Source organism: Pelodiscus sinensis, chromosome 1, assembly GCF_052426305.1.
Source record: "Pelodiscus sinensis isolate ZL-2025 chromosome 1, ASM5242630v1, whole genome shotgun sequence".
NCBI classification, from domain to species: Eukaryota; Metazoa; Chordata; order Testudines; family Trionychidae; genus Pelodiscus; species Pelodiscus sinensis.
In genome coordinates, this window is record NC_143052.1 from 692,701 (window position 1) to 705,930 (window position 13,230).

The window sequence follows — 13,230 nt, forward strand, 5'->3', positions numbered from 1 at the left end:
GGGGGCTCTGCCCGTTCCCGGGTCGGTTCAGGTCTCCGGTGGGGCTGGGGCTCTGCCCGTTCCCGGGTCGGTTCAGGTCTCCGGTGGGGCTGGGGGTTCTGCCCGTTCCCGGGTCGGTTCAGGTCTCCTGTGGGGCTGGGGGCTCTGCCCGTTCCCGGGTCGGTTCAGGTCTCCGGTGGGGCTGGGGGCTCTGCCCGTTCCCGGGTCGGTTCAGGTCTCCGGTGGGGCTGGGGGCTCTGCCCGTTCCCGGGTCGGTTCAGGTCTCCGGTGGGGCTGGGGGCTCTGCCCGTTCCCGGGTCGGTTCAGGTCTCCGGTGGGGCTGGGGGCTCTGCCCGTTCCCGGGTCGGTTCAGGTCTCCGGTGGGGCTGGGGGCTCTGCCCGTTCCCGGGTCGGTTCAGGTCTCCGGTGGGGCTGGGGGCTCTGCCCGTTCCCGGGTCGGTTCAGGTCTCCGGTGGGGCTGGGGGCTCTGCCCGTTCCCGGGTCGGTTCAGGTCTCCGGTGGGGCTGGGGGCTCTGCCCGTTCCCGGGTCGGTTCAGGTCTCCGGTGGGGCTGGGGGCTCTGCCCGTTCCCGGGTCGGTTCAGGTCTCCGGTGGGGCTGGGGGCTCTGCCCGTTCCCGCGCTCTGGGCAGGTCTCCGGTGGGGCTGGGGGCTCTGCCCGTTCCCGGGTCGGTTCAGGTCTCCGGTGGGGCTGGGGGCTCTGCCCGTTCCCGGGTCGGTTCAGGTCTCCGGTGGGGCTGGGGGCTCTGCCCGTTCCCGGGTCGGTTCAGGTCTCCGGTGGGGCTGGGGGCTCTGCCCGTTCCCGGGTCGGTTCAGGTCTCCGGTGGGGCTGGGGGCTCTGCCCGTTCCCGGGTCGGTTCAGGTCTCCGGTGGGGCTGGGGGCTCTGCCCGTTCCCGCGCTCTGGGCAGGTCTCCGGTGGGGCTGGTGGTGGGACTGGGGCCATCCCATGCAGGTAATGCTCTGCTCCTAGGGGCCAATTCATCCTGTCCACATGCAGCCCGGATGAATGCCAGGCGGGATCCTGCCTATCCTGTCTGCACGCCCCTGGCTCTGGGGCGGGTGTCAGAGGCACTGCCTACCGCTGAGCGGCCCTCTCTGTGTTCTCACCCCCAGGTTGAGGAGGAAGGATTTCCATGCACCTCAAGTCTGTGACGGTGTCATCAGGTAGGTCCCTGCCCACCCGTTGTCCCCATAATCTCTGGGGAGCAGAGCTTGGGGGCGGCACAGGCCTTGTGGGCGAGTGCACAGGGCAGGCGGGTTCGCTTGGATGCAGAGATGCTGGTGGGCGGGACTGTGCGCTTGCTGCAGCGGGGCAGGCCAGGGAGGAGGCTGGGATGGGAGGTGGGGACGGACGGGCCCAGAGCAGCATGAGGCGCGGGATCCTAGCAGCAGCCCTGTGCAGGGCCTGAAGGAGAAGGAAGTGGGCAGGCTGGGAGGGGGCCAGTAATCAGGGGGGCTATGGGCACAGCCTGGCCCAGGCCCCCAGCACCCAGCATGGAGGAGGCGTGATCTCTGGATGTTGAACCACAAAATGGGAAATGGCTGCTGAGGAAGGAGCGCGGAGGGGAGGGATCTGGGGCCAGAGGGGACCACAAGCTGAGTATGAGTCAGTGTGACACTGTTGCAAGAAAAGCCAACCTGAGTCTGGGCGGCATGAGCAGGGGTGTTGTGAGCAAGTCACGAGGAGTCATTCCGCTCTGCTCTGCCCTGGGCAGGCCTCAGCTGGAGTCTTGTGTCCAGTTCTGGGCTCCACATGTCAAGAAAGATGTAGAGAAATTGGAGAGGGTCCGGTCCAGAGAAGAAATGAAAGGTCTAGAGAACATGAGCTGTGAGGGAAGGCTGAAAGAACTGGGCTTGTTTAGGTTGGAACAGAAAAGACTGAGAGGGGACGTGAGAGCACTTTTCATGAATGGGGTGCTAGTAGGAGGAGCGAGCAATATTGTTCTCTTTGACCTCTGAGGACAGAAGAAGCAAGCGGCTTAAATTGCAGCAAGGGAGGTTCAACTTGGACACTAGGGAAAACTTCCTGCCTGTCAGGATGCTTAAGCAGTGGAATACGCTGCCTGGGGGCGTTGTGGAATCTCCATCCCTGGAGAGATTTAAGAGCAGGTTGGACAGACACCCTGTCGGGGATGGTCTAGATCAGGCATGTCGAACTCGAAGCCTACTGAGGACCGCACAAACGAAAACTGACAGCTCTCAGGGCCGCCAAAGAAAATGTACGTCTATCGGAAAGTCGGAATTATTTATTAGCAGAGATTATGTTTTAGGTGGATTTGATAATATTCCTTCAGGTCTTGTTTGAATAGAACACAAGGGACCGGGCGGGTCGGCCTCCCTGTTATAAACAAGGGACCGGGCGGGTCATCCTCCCCCGTTATAAACAAGGGACCGGGCGGGTCGGCCTCCCTGTTATAAACAAGGGACCGGGCGGGTCGGCCTCCCCCGTTATAAACAAGGGACCGGGCGGGTCGGCCTCCCCGTTATAAACAAGGGACCGGGCGGGTCGTCCTCCCCCGTTATAAACAAGGGACCGGGCGGGTCGGCCTCCCCCGTTATAAACAAGGGACCAGGCGGGTCATCCTCCCCCGTTATAAACAAGGGACCGGGCGGGTCGGCCTCCCCATTATAAACAAGGGACCGGGCGGGTCGGCCTCCCCCGTTATAAACAAGGGACCGGGCGGGTCGGCCTCCCCATTATAAACAAGGGACCGGGCGGGTCGGCCTCCCCGTTATAAACAAGGGACCGGGCGGGTCGGCCTCCCCGTTATAAACAAGGGACCGGGCGGGTCGGCCTCCCCGTTATAAACAAGGGACCGGGCGGGTCGGCCTCCCCGTTATAAACAAGGGACCGGGCGGGTCGGCCTCCCCGTTATAAACAAGGGACCGGGCGGGTCGGCCTCCCCCGTTATAAACAAGGGACCGGGCGGGTCGGCCTCCCCGTTATAAACAAGGGACCGGGCGGGTCGTCCTCCCCCGTTATAAACAAGGGACCGGGCGGGTCGGCCTCCCCGTTATAAACAAGGGACCGGGCGGGTCGGCCTCCCCATTATAAACAAGGGACCGGGCGGGTCGGCCTCCCCGTTATAAACAAGGGACCGGGCGGGTCGGCCTCCCCGTTATAAACAAGGGACCGGGCGGGTCGTCCTCCCCGTTATAAACAAGGGACCGGGCGGGTCGGCCTCCCCGTTATAAACAAGGGACCGGGCGGGTCGTCCTCCCCGTTATAAACAAGGGACCGGGCGGGTCGGCCTCCCCGTTATAAACAAGGGACCGGGCGGGTCGTCCTCCCCCGTTATAAACAAGGGACCGGGCGGGTCGGCCTCCCCGTTATAAACAAGGGACCGGGCGGGTCGTCCTCCCCCGTTATAAACAAGGGACCGGGCGGGTCGGCCTCCCCGTTATAAACAAGGGACCGGGCGGGTCGGCCTCCCCATTATAAACAAGGGACCGGGCGGGTCGGCCTCCCCGTTATAAACAAGGGACCGGGCGGGTCGTCCTCCCCCGTTATAAACAAGGGACCGGGCGGGTCGGCCTCCCCGTTATAAACAAGGGACCGGGCGGGTCGGCCTCCCCATTATAAACAAGGGACCGGGCGGGTCGGCCTCCCCGTTATAAACAAGGGACCGGGCGGGTCGGCCTCCCCGTTATAAACAAGGGACCGGGCGGGTCGTCCTCCCCGTTATAAACAAGGGACCGGGCGGGTCGGCCTCCCCGTTATAAACAAGGGACCGGGCGGGTCGTCCACCCCCGTTATAAACAAGGGACCGGGCGGGTCATCCTCCCCCGTTATAAACCAGGGACCGGGCGGGTTGGCCTCCCCGTTATAAACCAGGGACCGGGCGGGTCATCCTCCCCCATTATAAACAAGGGACCGGGCGGGTCGGCCTCCCCGTTATAAACAAGGGACCGGGCGGGTCGGCCTCCCCATTATAAACAAGGGACCGGGCGGGTCGGCCTGCCTGTTATAAACCAGGGACCGGGCGCGCCGCGTGGAGATCGTTTAGGAAGATGTAGTCGCAGGCCAGAAGAAAATTCCATCGACTCGCATGTGGCCCGCAGGCGGCGTGTTTGACGTGACTGGTCTAGATGATGCTTTGTTCTGCCATGAGTGTGGTGGGTGTGATCCAGTCCTATGATTCGATATCTGCCAGGTGCCCCCCCACCCCGCCCCACAACACAGTGCAGGTGTGTGCCAGGCACCCCCATTCCCAGAGCAGTAGGAGGAGGAAGCCCGGCTTGTGCTGGCAGGAGGGGGAATGTGGGGCAGCACTATGGAGGTGGGTGCATTCTGGTAGTTACAGCTCCGGAGTATGTGGTGTGCACGGGGATCTGTGTGTGTGTGTGTGTGTGGTGTGTGTGTGTGTGTGTGCACGGGGATCTGTGTGTGTGTGTGTGTGTGGTGTGTGCACGGGGATTTGTGTGTGTATGTGTGGTGTGCATGGGGATTTGTGTGTGTGCATGGGGATTTGCGTATGGAGGAGGGGGTGTATAGGGATTTTTGGTTGGGTGTGCATAGGGATTTGGGTGTGTATGGGTGGTGCTCATGGGGATTTGGGTGTGTACACACATTTGGATTTGGGTACGTGTGTGGGGGGCATGGGGATTTGGGGGAGTGTGCACATGGGGATTTGGGTGCGTGTGTGTGGGGCTGCATGGGGATTTGGGTGAGTGTGGGAGGGGTGAATGGAGATGTGGTTGAGTGTGTGGGGGTGCGTGGAGATTTGTGTGTGGGGGGGTGAATTGAGATTTGGGTGAGTGTGGGGAGGTGAATGGAGATTTGGGGGTGTGTGCACATGGGGATTTGGGTATGTGGGGGGGTGAATGGAGATTTGGGTATGTGGGGGGTGCATGGGGATTTGGGGGTGTGGGGGGTGCATGGGGATTTGGGTGAGTGCGTGGGGGGTGCATGGGGATTTGGGGGTGTGGGGGGTGCATGGGGATTTGGGTGAGTGTGTGGGGGGCATGGGGATTTGGGTATGTGGGGGGTGAATGGAGATTTGGGTGAGTGTGTGGGGTGCATGGGGATTTGGGTGAGTGTGTGGGGGGGTGCATGGGGATTTGGGGGAGTGGGGGGTGCATGGGGATTTGGGGATGTGGGGGTGAATGGAGATTTGGGTGAGTGTGTGGGGGGGTACATGGGGATTTGGGTATGTGGGGGGTGAATGGAGATTTGGGTGAGTGTGTGGGGGGGTGCATGGGGATTTGGGGGTGTGGGGGGTGCATGGGGATTTGGGGGCGTGGGGGGTGCATGGGGATTTGGGGAGTGGGGGGTGCATGGGGATTTGGGGGTGTGGGGGGTGCATGGGGATTTGGGGGTGCATGTTTGGGCAGATTTCTGAGTTGCCAGCCCCAGTGAGATTTGCTGTTGCCAGTGTTTTGGGAGAGGGGAACTAGCAGCAGCCGCTCCCCTCAGAGCCAGCGTGAGCCATTCTTGGGCCCCGGGCAGCAGGCGTGCGGCGCATGCACAGCCCCGCCCCCCCCAGCACGCAGCGCCCCTTACAGCTGCAATCAGGCACCCTCCATAGGTTGGCGCCCCAGGCACCTGCCCCGCTAGCCCCGCCTTCATCCAGCCCTGCTCCCCTCTGCGCTGCGTCCCTGCTCCTCTCTCCAGACACTGCCATGGGGTGGTGTCGCGCTCTGCTCTGTGCCCTTGCAGGGGATCCTGTTTGCCTTTGGGACAGCCCATCGCCTACTCCTGTGCTAGGCCAGGGCCCCGTCTGCTCATTGCAAGGGGCCAGGCAAAGTACTGGAGCTATTCCCCGCACCCGGGCCGAGGGAGGGTCAGTGTAGCTGGGGAGGGGGAGGGTCAGCATAGCCGGGTCCCAGGGAGGGGGAGGGTCAGTGTAGCTGGAGAAGGGGAGGGTCAGCGCAGCAGGGTCCCAGGGAGGGGGAGGGTCAGTGTAGCTGGGGAAGGGGAGGGTCAGCGCAGCAGGGTCCCAGGGAGGGGGAGGGTCAGTGTAGCTGGGGAAGGGGAGGGTCAGCGCAGCAGGGTCCCAGGGAGGGGGAGGGTCAGCGTAGCCAGGTCCCAGGGAGGGGGAGGGGGAGGGTCAGTGTAGCCGGGTCCCAGGGAGGGGGAGGGTCAGTGTAGCCGGGTCCCAGGGAGGGGGAGGGTCAGTGTAGCTGGGGAAGGGGAGGGTCAGCGCAGCAGGGTCCCAGGGAGGGGGAGGGTCAGCGTAGCCAGGTCCCAGGGAGGGGGAGGGGGAGGGTCAGTGTAGCCGGGTCCCAGGGAGGGGGAGGGTCAGCGTAGCCGGGTCCCAGGGAGGGGGAGGGTCAGTGTAGCTGGGGAGGGGGAGGGTCAGCGTAGCCGGGTCCCAGGGAGGGGGAGGGTCAGTGTAGCTGGGGGGGGGGGAGGGTCAGTGTAGCCAGGTCCCAGGGAGGGGGAGGGTCAGTGTAGCTGGGGAGGGGGAGGGTCAGCGCAGCAGGGTCCCAGGGAGGGGGAGGGTCAGTGTAGCTGGGGAGGGGGAGGGTAAGTGCAGCAGGGTCCCAGGGAGGGGGAGGGTCAGTGTAGCTGGGGAGGGGGAGGGTCAGCGCAGCAGGGTCCCAGGGAGGGGGAGGGTCAGCGCAGCAGGGTCCCAGAGAGGGGGAGGGTCAGTGTAGCTGGGGAGGGGGAGGGTCAGCGCAGCAGGGTCCCAGGGAGGGGGAGGGTCAGTGTAGCCGGGTCCCAGGAAGGGGGAGGGTCAGCATAGCCGGGTCCCAGGGAGGGGGAGGGTCAGCGCAGCAGGGTCCCAGGGAGGGGGAGGGTCAGTGTAGCTGGGGAGGGGGAGGGTCAGCGCAGCAGGGTCCCAGGGAGGGGGAGGGTCAGTGTAGCTGGGGAGGGGGAGGGTCAGCGTAGCCGAGTCCCAGGGAGGGGGAGGGTCAGCGTAGCCGGGTCCCAGGGAGGGGGAGGGTCAGCGCAGCAGGGTCCCAGGGAGGGGGAGGGTCAGTGTAGCCGGGTCCCAGGGAGGGGGAGGGTCAGCGTAGCCGGGTCCCAGGGAGGGGGAGGGTCAGCGCAGCAGGGTCCCAGGGAGGGGGAGGGTCAGTGTAGCTGGGTCCCAGGGAGGGGGAGGGTCAGTGTAGCTGGGGAGGGGGAGGGTCAGCGCAGCAGGGTCCCAGGGAGGGGGAGGGTCAGTGTAGCTGGGGAGGGGGAGGGTCAGCGTAGCCGAGTCCCAGGGAGGGGGAGGGTCAGTGTAGCTGGGGAAGGGGAGGGTCAGCGCAGCAGGGTCCCAGGGAGGGGGAGGGTCAGTGTAGCTGGGGAGGGGGAGGGTAAGTGCAGCAGGGTCCCAGGGAGGGGGAGGGTCAGTGTTGCTGGGGAGGGGGAGGGTCAGCGTAGCTGGGTCCCAGGGAGGGGGAGGGTCAGTGTAGCTGGGGAGGGGGAGGGTCAGCGCAGCAGGGTCCCAGGGAGGGGGAGGGTCAGTGTAGCTGGGGAGGGGGAGGGTCAGTGTAGCTGGGGAGGGGGAGGGTCAGTGTAGCCGGGTCCCAGGAAGGGGGAGGGTCAGTGTAGCCGGGTCCCAGGGAGGGGGAGGGTCAGCGTAGCCGGGTCCCAGGGAGGGGGAGGGTCAGCGCAGCAGGGTCCCAGGGAGGGGGAGGGTCAGTGTAGCTGGGGAGGGGGAGGGTCAGCGTAGCTGGGTCCCAGGGAGGGGGAGGGTCAGTGTAGCTGGGGAGGGGGAGGGTCAGCGCAGCAGGGTTCCAGGGAGGGGGAGGGTCAGTGTAGCCGGGTCCCAGGGAGGGGGAGGGTCAGCGTAGCCGGGTCCCAGGGAGGGGGAGGGTCAGCGCAGCAGGGTCCCAGGGAGGGGGAGGGTCAGTGTAGCTGGGTCCCAGGGAGGGGGAGGGTCAGTGTAGCTGGGGAGGGGGAGGGTCAGCGTAGCTGGGTCCCAGGGAGGGGGAGGGTCAGCGCAGCAGGGTCCCAGGGAGGGGGAGGGGGAGGGTCAGTGTAGCTGGGGAGGGGGAGGGTCAGCGCAGTAGGGTCCCAGGGAGGGGGAGGGTCAGTGTAGCTGGGGAGGGGGAGGGTCAGCGCAGCAGGGTCCCAGGGAGGGGGAGGGTCAGTGTAGCTGGGGAGGGGGAGGGTCAGCGTAGCCGGGTCCCAGGGAGGGGGAGGGTCAGTGTAGCTGGGGAGGGGGAGGGTCAGCGCAGCAGGGTCCCAGGGAGGGGGAGGGTCAGTGTAGCTGGGGAGGGGGAGGGTCAGCGCAGCAGGGTTCCAGGGAGGGGGAGGGTCAGTGTAGCCGGGTCCCAGGAAGGGGGAGGGTCAGCGCAGCAGAGTCCCAGAGAGGGGGAGGGTCAGTGTAGCCGGGTCCCAGGGAGGGGGAGAGTCAGCGCAGCAGGGTCCCAGGGAGGGGGAGGGTCAGTGTAGCTGGGGAGGGGGAGGGTCAGCGCAGCAGGGTCCCAGGGAGGGGGAGGGTCAGTGTAGCTGGGGAGGGGGAGGGTCAGCGCAGCAGGGTCCCAGGGAGGGGGAGGGTCAGTGTAGCCGGGTCCCAGGGAGGGGGAGGGTCAGCGCAGCAGGGTCCCAGGGAGGGGGGGGGTCAGCGTAGCCGGGTCCCAGGAAGGGGGAGGGTCAGCGCAGCAGAGTCCCAGAGAGGGGGAGGGTCAGTGTAGCCGGGTCCCAGGAAGGGGGAGGGTCAGCGCAGCAGAGTCCCAGAGAGGGGGAGGGTCAGTGTAGCCGGGTCCCAGGGAGGGGGAGAGTCAGCGCAGCAGGGTCCCAGGGAGGGGGAGGGTCAGCGTAGCCGGGTCCCAGGGAGGGGGAGGGTCAGCGCAGCAGGGTCCCAGGGAGGGGGAGGGTCAGCGTAGCTGGGTCCCAGGGAGGGGGAGGGTCAGCGTAGCCGGGTCCCAGGGAGGGGGAGGGTCAGTGCAGCTGGGTCCCAGGGAGGGGGAGGGTCAGCGCAGCAGGGTCCCAGGGAGGGGGAGGGTCAGCGTAGCTGGGTCCCAGGGAGGGGGAGGGACAGCGCGGCGGGAGGTTCCTGTTGTGCTGACCCAGGGCTGGCTAGGGCAGAGGGTCCCAGGGAGGGGGAGGGTCAGCGCAGCAGGGTCCAGTGGGGTTGCCCTGCCAGCAGCCTGCTCCGCCCCTGCCGTGAGCTGCCGCCCCTGCCGTGGCCCAGGAAGCGTGGTCGGCATGAGGACCTGGCTCTGGTGGCTGCCTGGGCTGCCGCTCATGGGGTGGCCCAGGAAGCGTGGTCGGCATGAGGACCTGGCTCTGGTGGCTGCCTGGGCTGCAGCTCATGGGGTGGCCCAGGAAGCGTGGTTGGCATGAGGACCTGGCTCTGGTGGCTGCCTGGGCTGCAGCTCATGGGGTGGCCCAGGAAGCGTGGTTGGCATGAGGACCTGGCTCTGGTGGCTGCCTGGGCTGCAGCTCATGGGGTGGCCCAGGAAGCGTGGTCGGCATGAGGACCTGGCTCTGGTGGCTGCCTGGGCTGCCGCTCATGGGGTGGCCCAGGAAGCGTGGTCGGCATGAGGACCTGGCTCTGGTGGCTGCCTGGGCTGCAGCTCATGGGGTGGCCCAGGAAGCGTGGTCGGCATGAGGACCTGGCTCTGGTGGCTGCCTGGGCTGCCGCTCATGGGGTGGCCCAGGAAGCGTGGTCGGCATGAGGACCTGGCTCTGGTGGCTGCCTGGGCTGCCGCTCATGGGGTGGCCCAGGAAGCGTGGTCGGCATGAGGACCTGGCTCTGGTGGCTGCCTGGGCTGCCGCTCATGGGGTGGCCCAGGAAGCGTGGTCGGCATGAGGACCTGGCTCTGGTGGCTGCCTGGGCTGCCGCTCATGGCGTGGCCCAGGAAGCGTGGTCGGCATGAGGACCTGGCTCTGGTGGCTGCCTGGGCTGCAGCTCATGGGGTGGCCCAGGAAGCGTGGTCGGCATGAGGACCTGGCTCTGGTGGCTGCCTGGGCTGCAGCTCATGGGGTGGCCCAGGAAGCGTGGTCGGCATGAGGACCTGGCTCTGGTGGCTGCCTGGGCTGCAGCTCATGGGGTGGCCCAGGAAGCGTGGTCGGCATGAGGACCTGGCTCTGGTGGCTGCCTGGGCTGCCGCTCATGGGGTGGCCCAGGAAGCGTGGTCGGCATGAGGACCTGGCTCTGGTGGCTGCCTGGGCTGCCGCTCATGGGGTGGCCCAGGAAGCGTGGTCGGCATGAGGACCTGGCTCTGGTGGCTGCCTGGGCTGCCGCTCATGGGGTGGCCCAGGAAGCGTGGTCGGCATGAGGACCTGGCTCTGGTGGCTGCCTGGGCTGCAGCTCATGGGGTGGCCCAGGAAGCGTGGTCGGCATGAGGACCTGGCTCTGGTGGCTGCCTGGGCTGCGGCTGCTCCAAGCTGCCTCCGTCAGCGTTTCCTTCTCCCTGTGCCTGGAGGGAGCCGCCGTGTCTCTGCTGGGCCAGGCAGGGGCAGCCAGCAGCCCAGAGCAGGGGCCCTGGCCGGTTCCCACCCCACTGAGCGTCTCCGGAAACAGCAGCAGCAGGTGGACGCGCAGGGAGCCGCACAGGCCTGCCCCAGAGGGCCAGCTGCCGGGACAGCTTCCCCCCACAGCACCAAGGGAAACCAGCGGGGACACAGGGACTTGCCAGCAGGCAACAGAGCCCAGCTCGCCAGCCCGGTGCCCCAGCCCCTCGGCCTGCCTCGCTCGACGGGGTCGGCTCTCAGACCCGTCTGCCCCTCCAGGAGGCAATGCCCAGGGCAGTGATGTGAGGGGATGGTCCTTCTCCCCCTCCCGGGCCGGCAGCTGCCTTGTGCAGGGAGGGACAGAGGGACAACCAGGGGCAGGGGCTGTAGGGAGGGAGATTAGCCCGGCAGGCCCAGACGAACAGATGGAGCAGCTTGATCCTATTACAGTGGCTAAGCAGAGGCAGCCGGGCCCTGGCTCTGGGCTGCTGCAGCCGCAGCCCCCTGCGCTCGGCTCTGGCCGGAGTCTCAGGAGCTCTGCGCCCAGCGACGCTCCGCCTGGGAGTACAGGTCAGAAACCCTTTCCTAGCGCACCGCACGGGCCGGCCTGCCAGTGCCAACGGGGGTGTGACGGCGCGTTGGGGCCCCCGTCTCCTGCACCCCCGAAAGGGCATGAACAGACTCCGCCAGCCAGTAGCACAGAGGTGGTTTATTGCTCCCCCAGGATACAGCACAGATGTCACCAGGCTACAGGGCAGGTCTAGGATGCCTCAGCCCCCCTTGAGATGGGGGGGGTCTCGGCTTCTAAACCCCCCAGCCTGTTGCTGAGGCTGCTTCCTCCATGCTCCCAGACAGAAACTAACTAACTCTCCTCCAGCCCTGCCCCCCCAGCCAGGGCAGCATCCCCCTTCCTTTGTCCCTCTCCATGGGGGGTGTCTGGCCATACCGGTTGAGAGGTCCCTTTGCATAGTGACTCATCCTGTTTTGCTGGGCCCTGGTACCAACTGCAGCCAGTGGGGTTACCCCAGAGCCAGCAGCGTAGAAACCAGCCAGGTACCCCCCTACGTCACGGGGGGATGCTGCAGCCAGTGGGGTTACCCCAGAGCCAGCAGCGTAGAAACCAGCCGGGTACCCCCCTACGTCACGGGGGGATGCTGCAGCCAGTGGGGTTACCCCAGAGCCAGCAGCGTAGAAACCAGCCAGGTACCCCCCTACGTCACGGGGGGATGCTGCAGCCAGTGGGGTTACCCCAGAGCCAGCAGCGTAGAAACCAGCCAGGTACCCCCCTACGTCACGGGGGGATGCTGCAGCTCCTCCAGCCTCTGGCACTAGGCTCTGCCAGCCGAGAGATGACAGGATGCACCAAGCCCCGGGCTTGGGACAAGGCCTCGGAGCTCCCAGCAGACGCATTCAGCTAGCGATTGCCACGAGGGCCTGCCAGCCCAGGGCTCTGGTCCCTGGGTCTTGGCCACCTGCTGTCCCCAGGACCTGGCTAGCTTGAGCCCTGGAGACTGGCCAGCCAGGAGCTCCAGGACTCAGTGGCTCTAGTCACAGAGTCTCGGCAGGATGTGGCGTCGTGGGCCTGGGGCCACGGGCACTGCCAGGCCCCAGCTATGGGCACTGGGAGTGTGTGACCGCTGCTCCCACTGCATGCCAGTCCTGTCCTGTGTGCTCGTTCAGCCCCATTGGGTCCTTCCCCCAGCCCGGCACGGTGCAGCCTGGGCACACAAGGCTCCAGGCTTCCTCCTGCTCTGTGCCCTGTCAGCCAGGGTGGTGCAGTCCATCTCACTGGCTCGTTGCCCAGGGGCTGCTGGAGTGGGGGGCGGTGTTCGGAGGGCCTGGTTCAGTGCTAGCCCAAGGAGCATATGGCTGGGTGGGGAATGTGCCCCGTGTCCATGTCTGTGCTGGTGCAGCCGGCTCGGCCTTCCTGCCCCGGCCATGCCCAGCCACGTGGGAAAGCAGGTGGCTCACGGAGGCCCCGCAGTGCGTGCCCCCGTCTGGTTTGAAGTGGAGACCTCAGCTCCTGGGGGCAGGGAGGACCACAGGGTTCCCTCTGGCTTCACGGGGCCTCTGAGCTCGCAAGGAAATGAAGCCAGCCAGCTGGGTGATGGCCTGGCTCGAGCGCTGCCTGGAGCTTGCTGCAGGGGCAGGCGTGTCCGTGTGCAGCTCCACGGGGCCCTGTGGCGTGGTGGTGGGTGCAGACGGGCACGTGACTAGCGACAGGAGGGGCACTGAACGGCTTCTGCAACCCACTGCACTGACTTGGGTCCTCTGGAAAATGACCCGTTGGGCCTGCCCCAGCCAGCTAGGAGGGACTTGGAGTCTGCTCCAGGCGGGCGAGTAAACCCCTGGGCTAGGACTCGGGAGAGCCGGTTCCAGGCCCCGGCTCTGCCTTCAATGCCTGCGCACAAGAGCCGAGCGGGAGCTGATGGGACACCCTGGCGCTTTTGCAGGGCAGGGGTGGCGCTGACACATTTCTCCAGTCTCGGTTTCGGAGCATTTTCCCCAGGATTCAAAACTATTTTTTGCCCCCGTCTGCTGCACAAATCTGGCTGCCTCTGGGCCCCTATTCCCTATCTGTTCTCTGACAGCATGAGGCTTCTTGTGTCTGTCTTGTTCTTTTAGGGTGCAAGGTCCTAGGGCAGCACACAGCACGATGGGGCCCTGATCCCAGCTGGGACAGGGCCTGTCTCTGTGTCTGGGCATCCCGGCGTGGCCGGTCCCTGATCCCAGCTGGGACAGGGCCTGTCTCTGTGGCTACATCTAGACTGCAAGCCTCTTTCGAAAAAGTGTGTCTAGACTACAACCAGTACTTTCGAAAAAGAAGCTGCTTTTTCGAAAGAGAGCACTCAGGCCGTCTGTGCTTTCGAAAAAGCACTGTTTGCATTACATAGCA

General features: G+C 65.9%; 1 protein-coding gene across 1 annotated transcript in view; it reads left to right on the plus strand.

Moving 5' to 3' along the window:
- Positions 1-13,230, plus strand: part of SHANK3 (SH3 and multiple ankyrin repeat domains 3) — a 780,355-nt gene that overhangs the window by 58,994 nt on the left and 708,131 nt on the right. The window contains exon 2 of the mRNA XM_075914851.2: positions 1,112-1,162. The gene's annotated coding sequence lies outside the window, so the exon portion shown is untranslated. The remainder of the gene's footprint in view (positions 1-1,111; positions 1,163-13,230) is intronic.